Genomic DNA, 11639 nt, shown 5'->3' on the forward strand with positions numbered 1-11639 from the left:
TGACTGGTTCCGTGTCCAGGCAACCACTGCAGGCTTTGGTTTGAAATCCCCCCCTCTTTCCAAGCACAGCGTGCTTCAGCGCATGCGGATTAGTCCATCTGATTAGCTGTCAGCTTGGAAGGAGAGAAGCAGGCCTGGGGGATGGGGTGCAGGGCAGGTACATTTTGAAGGTGGAGTGGACATAGCAGGGAAGGGAAAATCCAGGAGGGGGCCTCTGTGGGGGCCACTTAGCAACCAAGGCACAGTCTGAGGACATTGAGCAGCTGTGTGTGTGTGGGGGGGGGTATAGGCCAGTGGGGGGTAGACCTCAACCTGCAGGGGCCGCATCTGACGCAGCAGCAGCTCTGCAGTGCTGAGGTATACAGTTGCTGAGGCGGCCGGCCAGGCCCTGCCAGGCGCTGAGGAACCAGCCCCATTGGTAGGAACCTCAGGGATGGGTGACAAAGGGCAAAAACTCTTTCATCCACCACTTCCAGCTTTCCAAGCACAAAACCGTCAGCCCTCCTGATTCCCTAGGGCTCGGGCACAGATGCAGGCAATCCACATACACAAAGGATGCTCAGGACTCATTTGAGCCATTTCAAAGCCAGTGTCTTCACTATGGTTCAGCCACCTTGGCTGCGGAGCTAGGAAGCTTTTCCACATTTAGTAAAGCCAATCCCACTTTGTTGCCCTCCTTTCAGGTTTGGGGGGCTCCGGCCTGTTGGTGTTTTGGTGGGCTCCGGCCTGTTGGTGTTTTGGTGTTACTGTTCTCTGCACCCTGTTGCAGAGCAAACTTGCCTCCCTAACAAGGCTCTTGCCCCATGGCTCAGACAGATGGGAGGGCCTGCTGTCCTTAAAGATCCCCATGGTCCCCAGCCCCTCCAGCCCCTGCTCTCAGCTCCACCACGGTTTTCTTCCTGCTGTGTGTGTGCTGTCTGCAGACTGAGCAGCTTTGCTGATTCTTTCATTCCATGAGTATTTGTGCAGTGCCTACTGTGTGCTAGGCATTGTTCCGGTCAACGAGGATAGAACTGTGACCAAAAGAAAGATCCCTCCTCTGGGTAGCTCTACTCAACTGTTTGTGGAAGTGGAATTCAGGCTTAAGCTTTGCAAACACACACATTCCCAGTGGGAAGAGTGAGGGGCCTGGGGCCCCCCCACGTGGGGGTGGGCGGGGACTGTGCAGAGTGTACTACAGGGTGATAGCAGACAAGACAAAGGAGAGCAGAGCAAAATGCTATAAATAAAAAGAGCTGGAGGAGGGGCAGCTTCAGCAAGGTAGACCAAATAAGGCCTGGAGTGGAAGGAAGGTGATCTGTCCCTCTGTCCTCGCCTCCCTGGCATCGCGCCTGCTTTGTCTGGGCTCTGTCACCACCCTGATCAAGTGTCAGGCCCACACAGGGGCCATTTGCTGCGAACATGCCAGCGGTAGTTCAGAGGAAAAGTTGCTAAAATTACTACCAGGAATGGGGGCGGGGGGAACACTAGGGCGAATTAGTGGAGACTCCGGCATGGGAAGAGGGAAATTGGAAAGATGCCCCAAAACCCAAAGGCAAGGCAGCAGAATGGGGGCGGAAAGAGGCAGGAGACTTGGCCCAGAAGTAGGAATGAGGCACCAGGTGTGTGTGCACACAGGACAGGGGACCCACCCAGGAGTGGAGGTCGACTCTCCCATCCGCCTGTCCCTAGAATCCCTGACCTTGGGGGGCCTCTGCCCTGGCTCCACACGAGCCTGGGATTAGGGAGCTGAGCCCTGTGCCTGTCTCAAGTTTCCCTTTGCAAACAGCTGCTCCTTCTTGTCATTCTTTTGTCTTTCTGCTGGCTCCAAAATTTTTTTGTACCTCTGCATTTCTTCCCCTGAGCCCCCAAGCCCCCGTAGTCTCTGCTTTCTGACAGACAGTGGACAGCTGAAAAGACTGGAGGGGGCGGGTTTGGGGCTGAACTGAACCACCCAGTTCAGTTTAGGGTGGTTTGGGAAGGTAGGTCTTGCCTTCAGGGAGCGTTTGGAGGGGCACAACTTGCCAAAAGGGAGGCTTTGTGGAAAGTGGCCAGTCTGGATCCCAGGACTAGAGGCCTCAGAGGGCATGAGGGTGGCAGCCTGGCGAGCTTTGGAGTCAGTCACAAAGGTCCACTTTTTTTTTTTTTTTTTTTTTATGACAGAGTCTCACTCTGTTGCCCAGGCTACAGTGCCATGGCGTCAGCCTAGCTCACCATAACCTCCAATTCCTGGGCTCAAACCATCCTCCTGCCTCAGCCTCCTGTGTAGCTGGGACTACAGGCATGTGCCACCATGCCCGGCTAATTTTTTCTATATATATTTTTAGCTGTCCATATAATTTCTTTCTATTTTTAGTAGAGACAGTGTCTTGCTCTTGCTCAGGCTGGTCTCGAACTCCTGAGCTCAAACAATCTGCCCGCCTCGGACTCCCAGAGAGCTAGGATTACAGGGGTGAGCCACCACACCCGGCCACAAAGGTTCACTTGGAAACCTAGCTATTTTATTTTTCTAGCTGTGTGGTCTAGGTTAGTGACATAACTAGTTTTGTCATCTATAACTGAGGTCCCAACCCCCAGGGCTGTGGATCAGTACCGGTCCGTGGCCTGTTAGGAACTAGGCCTCACAGCAGGAGGTGAGTGGCGGGTGAGCAAGCGAAGCTTCATCTGTATTTACAGCCGCTCCCCATTGCTGGCATCGCTGTGGAAGCTCCACCTCCTGTCAGATCACAGGAGAAGATTCTCATAGGAGTAAGAACTCTACTGTAAACTGCACATTCGAGGGATCTAGGTTGGGCACTCCTTATGAGACTCTAATGCCTGATGATCTGAGATGGGGCTGAGGTGGTGATGCTAGTGCTGGGGAGCGGCGGCAAATACAGATTATCATTAGCAGAGAGGTTTGTCTGCACAATAAATGTAATGCACTTGAATCATCCCAAAACCATCTCCCCTCCCTGGTTGGTGGAAAAATTGTCTTCCATGAAACTGGTCCTTGGTGCCAAAAAGTTTGAGGACTGCTGATCTTTAACATGGGGATAGTCACATTTACTTTCCAGGGCTATTAAGATCATCAGAGATCGCACAGGTGAAGGGTCTAGCACACACCAGACACCCTGTGGGCCCTCACTAAGCAGAAGCATTTATGTTAGGAACACAGACCTGAGGAAGCCAGACTGTACACAGTAGGGCCAGGTACCCTGCTACAGAGGTTCTTTGTCTCCTCCCCTCCCTCATCCCCGCTAAGTCCATTTGGTTCAAAGGATGGTCTGGGCCAGGGTGACCAGACATCTGCAGTCCTGTGGTCTCTTTGTCCATACAAGAACGAAGGAGGCCAAGGTTCTCAGACTGACCAGGGGCGCTTCAGCAGTCCCAACTACCCCTGGCTGAAGCCAGACTGGTCTTGGGATGCAGAGGGGCTAAAAACCTCTGGGAGGAGAGTGGCTAGGATATCGTGATATGAAATAATAGGGAAAACTGAAAAACAGCATCCCGGAGTCACCAGCTGGGTGCTTTGGCACCCAGACCTGGAGCCCTGCACACTGCTCTCTCTGTGCTGGGCTCCAGCTGGGGACAAACCACAGGACCCTGCTCCTCCATGAGGCCCTCTGCTCTGTTCACAGATATCCCTGGGGCAGTCTCCTGGGGCTGCCAGGCCTGGCTTAGCACAGGCTGTGGTGACCATGGGACCTAGGAGGAGTGGAAGGTGGCGGCTTAGTGAGGAGCCTGAGTAATGAGCTCAGTGAGGAGGCTGAGTAATGGGCGGCTGCTCCCGAGGGGAGAGGGCATTCTGTCACTGATTACTCTTGTCAGAGGCCCCATTTCCTCGAGCAGTCCTCCCTGGGACCACTGCCTGTCTCCCCTCTTCTACCCCCACCATAAATGCAGGGGTGTGCACCCAGCGCACTGGCCTACACACGTGCATCTCTGCACAAGCACCAGTGGCAGAGCCCGAGCTACCTTCTGTAGCCAGTTCTAATCAGAGCACTGGTGTGTGACAAACTCACCAGGAGGCCCAGTTCCAGTACCCAGCCCAGTGCAGCTGGGTCCCAATTAGCCAGTCAGGTGCCTCACTGACCCCTGCCGAATGCCAGGCTCTGTGGGGGTCTCTGACTCAAGGCACTCCCACCAGCTAGGGGAGCGGAAGGTAACACGCTGGGAACCATGGGAGACGGCTGTGGCTAAACAGTGTGATCTAGACCCAGAACAGCCCAAGGACCAAGAAGCTTTTGCTTGGTGTGGGCTGGAACAGTCAAAGGTTTCAAGGTGGGGACATGGAACTGGGGCTTGAAGGGAGGCTACGGCTTTGAGAACTCCTGGGAATCAGGATGTGTTCTAAGCAGCGAGAGTCGCATAATGACCAAAGGCACGGAGGGGGCGTGGTACAGTGAATTGGTGAGGACTCAGACTATGCTGCGGGGGGGTCTGGAGACATAGGTGGAAGAAAAAAGGGGAAAGGGCTATCTAAGTGTTAAGTGCCTCTCTGTGCTGGGTACCAAGCATGGTGTTTTACACACATGATCTCACTTAACGCTCACAATTGCCTGTCACTAAATTTGCGTGTTATGGATGAGCAACAGGGTTCAGAGAGGCTAAACTGTTTGCTCAAGGTCAAGCAGCAAGTGTGCACTGGGATTCAGACCTAGGTCTATCCCGCTCCAAAGCATTCTCTACCGACTCTGCCATGTTTCCCAGACCAGCAAAATGGACAATGTCCTGGAAGCAATGAGGAGCTAAAGTTCTAGGGCAGTCGTTGTGGTGTCTTGAGAGCAGAGTTTGAGGGGCCTAGACGGGCTACTGTTGAATGCTCTGAGGAAGACGAGGCTGGAGGCAGGAGAACCGAGAGAAGACTATAGAAGCAATCAAGGTCGGCAGGAGAGCAGGCCCAGCAGATATGAAGAGGAAAGGCAAGGCTGGAAGGCCTTTCTGAAGGAGGAATAAAACATCTTGCTGACAGACTGGGTACAGGAAACGAGGAAGGAAGTCATGCCTGCATGATGTTGGCAAGGATGGGAATAGTGGCAAAAGGGGACAAGCAGGAGAAAAGACAAAATGTTCAGTTTGGGGGAGTTGGAGGTAACAGTGGGGCGACCGATGGAAGATGTTTTGCATTCCTGTAGGAAGGTGGAATCATGGGCCCAGTGGGCAAAACTGGAGAAAAAGAGCTGATTGCCCAGGGGATGCGCGAGAAGCCACTGGAGAGAAGAGGAAAGGCCCAGGGAGATACCCACAGTGAAAAGATGGGGGGAGGAAGAGAAGCCCACAGAGAATGGAGAAGGAGATTGAAAGAGAGCCCAGGGGAACAAGAAAACGGCAGTTTCCTAGAAGCCAAAAGAAGTATTTCAAGAGGAGCAGGTGGCTGGTAGTGTCGGATGCCAAAGAAAGGCTGTCAGGAAGAGAAGAGAACTTGGGTTATCTTGGAGCAAACAGCTTCTGCCGAGTCACAGGGCAGAGCCAGGCTACAGTGAGTTAATTAAGAAAAGGATGCGTGGACAGGAAGTGGAAGCAGTGGGTGTACACCATGCATTTGAGGAGTTTGGCAGTGAAATGAATGAGATTAGATAGCAGCTAAAGAGGAAAATGGCCAAGTAGCATGGTTTGTTTTGTTTTTAAGATAGGGCAGTCCTGAACACGTGAAGAGTGGGTGATAAAAGACGCCCTGTTTTGTTCCCCATTCCCTTTTACATTTTCTGGTTCTGTTTTCTTATTGCTATCTCTCTTTTTGGAAGCCAGGGGGGCAGTTTGGGAATACCTGGAGAGTTGGGGTGCTGGCCGCCGTCGGGTGGGCTTGCAAATGTGAGACTGGGCTGGCTCCTCCCCTCCAGATACGCAGGCAGGGAGCTCAGAGCAGAGCTTTCTCCAGCGGTGGCTCTCATCCCTGGGCCTTCTCTGACTGCCTGAGAAGGGTCTCAGCCTCCTGACCTCCACTTGGGAGGACTAAAGCAGGCTGCAGGGCAGGGAGTAGCCCTAGCAAGTGATCTGGAAACCTAAGTAGTGCCTGGTAGCTTAGTGTTTTCTGCTTACTTTTGCCTCAGTGTTTTTATTTTACCTAGAAAGATAACGCTCCTCGTGGGAAGGTACTGGTGCCTCTCCTGGTCTCAACCCATAACCTGGGTCTGGGATAACTTCCTGGTCTCTTGGGGCAGGGCTCTTGCCGGTGCAAGAGGAGGGTGGAGAGCCGGCCCTGCTCTGCTGTGTCCGTGCTGCGGGCCGTGCAGCATCCCTGCAGCTGGGTGTGCATGCCTGGGCTCAGTGCAGAGCTTTCATTCCAGGTTTTTGCTACACATGCCCCAAAGTTCTCCATAAGAATCAGAAACCAAGTATATAAACAAACAGATACACACATTACACAGGTCCTTCTGGCCATGGGAGAGGCTGGTGAGTGACTGCCCCGGGTCTGAGACTCACAAAGTCAGGCTTGGAAGAGAGGATCCGGGGGGCTGGCTGCTGCTTGCCCCCAAGGGAGCTTTTCGGGGCAGCCAGCAGCCGGAGTGCCAGCCTGTCCTCAGTCTGTGGACCAGACGAGTGGCTGAGAGCTGCTCAGTCTCAACGTCTGAAGGGACAGATGCGGGGGTCTTAGTTTGCCCACCTGCAGCAAGGGAAGAAGGGCCTTTTTAAAGGCTCGCTTTGAGTTTACTAGATTAAAGAAGCTGAAGCTTTCTGAGCAGGGAGAGTGGGAAAGAAGCAGGATGGTACAGTTGTTGGTTTGTTGGGAGTGGGGAAAAATCAGGGCAGGGGTTCATGAGGAGGCTGAGAGAGGGGCAAATGGGGAGGTAGGCAGAGAAGGCAGAGTGGCCAGAGGGGTGGGGCTGGCAGAGCTGAGGTCTAGCTGTGGGAACAAAGGCAGTGGAGTGAAAAGGCAAAGACCGCAGAAAGAGTGGCAGAGCTGTGTGTCTGTGTGCCATGGAGGGAGGTGACCTTGTCCAAGGGCAGAGCCTCATGCTTCTGAGAAGCAGAGTAGGGGGCACAGGTTCCAGCCGGGCCTCCCCGTGCCTGGGCCCCTGTCTCTGAGATTACAGCCTTGGCGGCCAAGAGCAGATCCCTGGGGGTGGTGTGAAACAAAGCAAAAGGCCCTTTTGTGGTGCTGGGTTCCTAAGAATAGCTGCGGCTGGGCTGGGGAGGTGGGTCTTGTTCTCAGAGGTGTCGCTGTGCCTGGTGTCAGACAGTGTTGACTGCGAGTTGTTGGGCATGTGGCGGCCATCAGCCCACCTCGACCTGTTGCCCACCTCGACCTATTACCCACCTGTGCTTGTCCACTGGGACAGAGGCAGAGCAAGACTCAGAGGAGGACACAAAACTGGCCCAAATGTGTTAGCAGGGAGACAGAGGTCACAAGTCTGGAAAAGAAATCTGGCTTCTGAAGCTGAAGACAGTGAGGCTGCTGGGAAGAGACGGGGTGGGACAGAGGGCTCTGAAGGGCCACAGGCAGAGACGAAGGACACGTGGACAGGTCTCATAGGATGTGGTGGAAGGAAGCTGATCCAGGCCAAGGAATAGGGAAAATAGGTGCAGGAGACCAGAACACAGAGAGGAAAGGGCTGAGGAATTGCAGAGGGGAATGGAGGGGGACAGAACGAGAGAGGTGGAAAAGGCAGTGGGTACACCCACAGCCACACAGGGGTGGCGGGGGGTGGAGCTGCTCTGGGAAGAGCTTGGGAAAAAGGCCCTCAAAGGCCATTCCTGTGAGATAACAATGCAGTTCAAATCCCTCCCTAATCTCCCCTCCTATTATTAGCCCAGCGTCCCCTCGGAGAAGAGCCACAGGTCCCTGGGCTCTGTCCTTTCCCCTGTGCCCTTGGCTAGAATTAGACAGACGTGCCTGCATGGTCATTTGCTAACCACAGTCCTTCTGGCTTCTGGGCAATGTCACTGGAGAAGAGCGTGGAGAGGTGGCAGGAAGGTGACGAAAGGTCATAGGACCCCCTCTGTGCATGAGGCGCTACCTGGACACAGAGAGGGTGAAGGGGCACACCAAAGGCCTTTGTGCTCAAAGGTTTTCAGATCAATAAACTAGACACACCACCAACATGATAACGAAGTCCAGAGTGACAACAGTTAACACGTGCAAAATAACTGAAAACTTGAGCATGTGACGTGGGAACGCAGAATCGCTGTCACCAGAGGGCAGGCGGAGAGGAAGGGGTTCTGGGGACGGTGAGCTTGGCTGTGGGTTTTGAGGAACCACGTCCTCAGCTGCCGGCCAATGCTGTGGGCATTCTGAGGCAATAAGAGAATCCAGGGGACAATGGCTTCTGTGTCTAATTTTCTGGCCAGACGTCTGGAGAACAAGGTTGTCATAAGCTCAAACAAGGAGTAGCAGACGGTTTTTTCAGCACACTGGTATTTGTTGCTTTTTACTTGAAACTGCTGTTTCTTTCTTATCCAAGTTGTTGCTTTTATGTTTTCCCCATGGCCTCCCTCTTGCCTCTAGTCTTCCTAAATATCGTTCAATGTTTTGATATTTAAAATGGCCAAAAGTTATGTGTATTTTTATTTTGAGCTCTTTTGACTCTGACAAATCTAAATAAAATAAACACAGGATGAATAATGCACCAAAGAGGGTGAGCAGCTGCTGCTCTCTGTGCCTATGAGGGTTCCAGCGGCTCCTGCAGGATGAGGGACATAGATGAGATTCCCTGGACCTTATTCAGGGAGAGGGTGGAGGAGGGTGGAGGTAGCTTTCTTCTTTCTCTCTTTGTCTTTCTGTCTTTCCTTCTCTCTTCCAACTTGCTTTCTCCTTCCTCCCTCCTTCCTTTCTCCCCATCATAAAAGTAATGCTCATTACTTTAAAAATTCAAGCAACAAATCTTCTATAAGGCAAAAGAAGTGACGCCCCTTCCACTATTTGCAATCCCATCCCCAAAGGTAACCCCAAAGGTTAACAGGTGGCATGTATCATTTTGGAACTTTTATGTATGTGTATAAAATACACCTTGGGATTTTTTTTTTAACTGAGATGCACAAAAATGAAATGCTTATAGTTTTTGGAGGCTTCTCAAGTCATGGATGATTCCAGGGGTCCTTCTTCAAGTGACTTGTATTTGGATGATTACCAGCATCTTTAGAGACTAAGCTGTAATCAGCTCTCAAAAATGAATCAAAATGAATTTTAAAAAATGATCAAAATGGCCAAGGAAAGTTAAGTAAGAGGGCGCCGACAAACACCTCCTTTCTACCTCAGCCTTTCTTTATCCCTGGACATCCCTCCTCTTGGGAGAGGGTGTCACTTGGACAGACAGGCTCTGTCTGGGGGCAGGAGTGACAGAAGGTATGTGATGGGCTCTCAGGTCACGGGAAATTAGGCTAATATGGCAGAGAGGTTATTACCTGTCTCTGCTGGTGAAAAAGACGTTTTTCCCCACCAGTAACATTGACGTAATGGTGCCTAATAATTACTTTTGCAAAGCCAGTTCTGAAATGTGGCATTTTTTATACTCAGAAACGATCTGGTCGTTTTTTCTGTTTTAAACTCTGTAGCTTTCCCTGAAGGTCACATTTGTACCTATCCTTTGTTGTGAAAGTTCTAAAGTGGCCTCTAGCCAAAAGTCAATCAAAAGTTCTGACTAAGATCCTAATATAGTTGGTGACTCTGATGCAGCCCTTGAGCTGACAGCTGGTGTGGCACGGATGGCTGGATGCCTGGTGTGAAAGCAGGAGACCAGAAGCACCTGAAATACCCCACTCTCTGCTCTGAGCTGCTCTGAGCTGCTCTGAGCTGCTCCCGTGGGCTTCCTCCTCCCCGCTGCAGACCCCACACTGAGCCAATACTCATTCCTCTAGTTTCTACCACTTCTCAGAGACCCACCCTATGCCCCGGCCAATCAAAGGGAATAAAGCAGGATGGAAAAAAGGAAAGACAAATATAAGGCAATTATTATGGATCCTGACAGAGCTCAGAGCTCGGTCAATAGGTTCCTAAGATACAGAACCATCCTGTCTTGCAAACAGGGAGCGTGCATGTGGAGGACCAAGGGTGGGAGGAGGGCTCAAAATCAAGAGAGTGGAGGGTGAGAAAGGGAAGTGCAGGGAGCAGGGATACTGGTGAGCCTTAGCAAGGCCTCCCCTCTCTGGGCAGTGCTGGGGGCCCTGGGGAGGAAGAGGAGCAGTGGCCCAGCTCCCAGCCCCGGATCCCCCTTCTCTCCCACACCCCATCGCACCTGCTGGGCCAGCGCTGCCCCAGTCCCTGGCCCCAGGTCAGGCCCCAGGAAGAGGGATGGAACAGGCTCTGGCCCACACTTGGAGTCTCAGCATCAGGCTGTCCTTGCTGCTGTGCCCTAGTTTTAGAAATGCAGCTTCTATCTTGTTCCTAAGACTTGGGCCCCACCCTGTGCCGCAGTCCGGTAACAGCCCTAAATCCCTCAGAGGCCCTGTCTTGGTAACCCTCTTATTTTTTCCAGCTCTTGTTTACTTCTCAGGGATTAGATTTTTCTCTTAAGCTCCAGCCTGGAAGCTGGGGGCTCTGTTTCCTGCTAACAGAGAGAGACAGCATATTTTAATGACTAAGAGTTTAAATTTTGGAGTCAAACAGACCTGGGTTCAAAAGTCCCAGCTCTACCAGGAACCATCTGTGACCTGGGTGTTACTTAGCCTCTCTGAGAAAAAGAAAAGTATCATGTGATTCTTGCCCAGAGTGTGAGCCACAGACTGGCAGCATCAACGTCATGGGAGCTTGTTAGAGCTGCAGAACCTCAGGCCCCACCCTAGGCCTGCTGAAACATTAACACTTTAACGAGACCCCCACTTCCGCCCCCCAGTGATTTGGTGCACATTAAAATTTGAGAAGCACTAATGTGGAGGAGAGAGCACAGGTTTTGGAACCAGGAAGATGCTTTGAAGCCCAGCTCTAAACCTCAGTCTTAGCTGTAAAATGCGGATGGTAATACTGACCCCATGCACTTAGCTTGGGGATGATGTATAGAAAGTTATAGGCACAGCTCCCAACAAACAGTGAACATGCCATAAAGGTATCCATTACTGTCTGTCACTACCATTTGCCTGCTTAGCTTTCCAACCTGTTCCAGTGCCCTCTTGTTAGAACATCTTCCTGATTCTGACTGCTTTAATAGACTAGCTCCTTTTATCTGCTGCCAGGCTGGTCTGGACTTCCTTCTACTCAGGCTCTGCCCCATCTCACTGGGGCCCTGTCTAATTCCAGACCCCAGCTCCTTCCAGCCTGCCTGTTCAGCTCCAGTTAACAGGAGCATGCCTCACCACACCCCAGGAATTCACCCCACCAGTACTGATCAGCACCAACTTTGTGGCAGGCATAGTCCTGACTTCAGGAACTCACAGATTAATGTTGTCAAAAAGACAAACTGAGGCACATAAAATTTTAAAGAGTTTATTTGAGCAAACAGCAATTCATGAAACAGGCAGCTCCAAACCAGAAGTGGTTCAGGAGCTCCACTAGGGGGATTCCAAGGGGAGGATTTCATAGGATGAACATGGAAGTAAAGCAAAGAAAATATTTTATTGGTTATAACTATACAGCTGCCTTATTTGGTCTACCCTGTCGGAAAGTCCCTAGTTATAGATTCATAAGTTTGTTGGTCGCTTCTGATCTGTTGAGCTTAAGTTTGGTTTTTCTTTAATAGAAACATTGACAAGAAATAAGCCCAAGTTAAGTTTCACTTATGTTTGCAATTCAAACAAGGTTAAGGTCA

Source organism: Eulemur rufifrons, chromosome 2 (assembly GCF_041146395.1).
Source record: "Eulemur rufifrons isolate Redbay chromosome 2, OSU_ERuf_1, whole genome shotgun sequence".
Classification (NCBI taxonomy): Eukaryota; Metazoa; Chordata; class Mammalia; order Primates; family Lemuridae; genus Eulemur; species Eulemur rufifrons.